This window comes from Vombatus ursinus, unplaced genomic scaffold (genome assembly GCF_900497805.2).
Source record: "Vombatus ursinus unplaced genomic scaffold, bare-nosed wombat genome assembly UNPS02014812.1, whole genome shotgun sequence".
NCBI classification, from domain to species: Eukaryota; Metazoa; Chordata; class Mammalia; order Diprotodontia; family Vombatidae; genus Vombatus; species Vombatus ursinus.
Window position 1 is genome coordinate 75894134 of NW_020954590.1, and position 1616 is coordinate 75895749.

Genomic DNA, 1616 nt, shown 5'->3' on the forward strand with positions numbered 1-1616 from the left:
ACAATTTCTGTATTTTTATATGTTTTTTTCTTTTTCTTTTGATGAATTTTATATTTTATGTATTTGAAAAATTATTTGGTATTTATATCTGGCATTTAATGATAATACTATTCCATAACATTCTGTCTATTTGTTATTCAGTCATTTTCAGTCATTTCCTATTTTTCATGATGCTATTTGGGGTTTTCTTGGCAAAGATACTAGAATGATTTACCTTTTCTTTCTGCAGCTCGTTTTGCAGATGAGGAAACTGAGGGTGACAGGATTAAGTGACTTGCACAGGGTCACACAGCAAGTTCCTGAACCTGTATTTGAACACAGAAATATGAGTCTTCCTGACTTTAGACTAGCACTCTATTCACTATAGCACCTAGCTGCCCTGTTCTGTATATAGTCTGAACTAAAAAGAAAGATACCAGAGGTAGGAGTAGAGAAGCAGGTGGTAAACAGAATGGATAGGAAAAGGGATTAACTTGAATACTGGGAAAATATCAAAATAATTCTCCCTCTTGACTGTGTAACAAATGATTTTTTATAGAAACATAGATTTCATAGATTTTAAGTTGAAAGGAACATCAGAGGCTAGTCCAATACCCTTAGTTATAGATGAGGAAAGTAAGGCTTGGAGAGGCCACCTGATTTGTCCATGGTTACACAGCTAATAAGGGTCAGTGGCAGAATTTGAACCTGGGTCTTCTTGACTCCAAGTCCATCATTATTCATTATAATAATCATTATAATACCCTTCATCTCACAAACAGACATCTGGAAAAAAAAACTTTTGCCATCAGAATTTGGACCCATGTTTCTTTTACCATTTATAGGTGCCACCATCTCTATGCCGGTTTTCTTAATTGAGACTTGACAGATGACAGTTAGCTAATGCATTTCAATCTGTGATATTTTAGCACAGCCACACATATTATTCAGCATGTGATCACAAGTTAAAGTGTTGGAAAGAATCAGATCAAGAAGTTTTAAAGAAATCAGGTCCTAAAGAAACTATAATAAATCCAGGATCCTGGGTCTTAAAGACTGAGACTCTTGCCAGTTCCATTAGTAATTAGTAATAGGGATGTCTATAGATAGCTCCTTAGGGCATTGGAGAGTTTCCCACTACAGGTGGCAAGGATATTTTTAACAAAAAAAAAGAAAGTGTATGCTGTCACTTTTTAAATGATCTAAATAATGCATGCTTAAAACACATAGAATGATTTATTCTTTCTATCTATGCATATGGTTCTCCTTTCATACGTTCGCAACCTGTATGACTCATCCAAATTGTGTTATAAATCCTCACTAAGGATCTAACCAATACATTGAAGGTCTCCTATTAAACCGCTTGGGTTATCTGTCTGTTATGTCTCATTATCACCACATGAGCAACCACCTCTTTTTTCTAGTTACATATTTCCCCAATCATGTCTTTTATTTCATTTCACACCTAAACACTAGACTTAATCACTGAATGAGTGTTGCCTCAATCAAACTGAGACTTGGGACAGATTTAACTTCAAAACACCAAGGTCTCCCACTGCAGGACCATTTCCAGTCATCCTGATCTATATATTTCCACTGAAATCACATGGCTCCAGAGGAGAGAGTGAGGCTGGTGA

The 1616-nt window shown here is 35.6% G+C and overlaps 1 protein-coding gene across 1 annotated transcript in view; it reads left to right on the plus strand.

Moving 5' to 3' along the window:
* The window catches only part of LOC114053992 (lipoxygenase homology domain-containing protein 1-like), a 657625-nt gene that overhangs the window by 553352 nt on the left and 102657 nt on the right, over nucleotides 1-1616 (plus strand).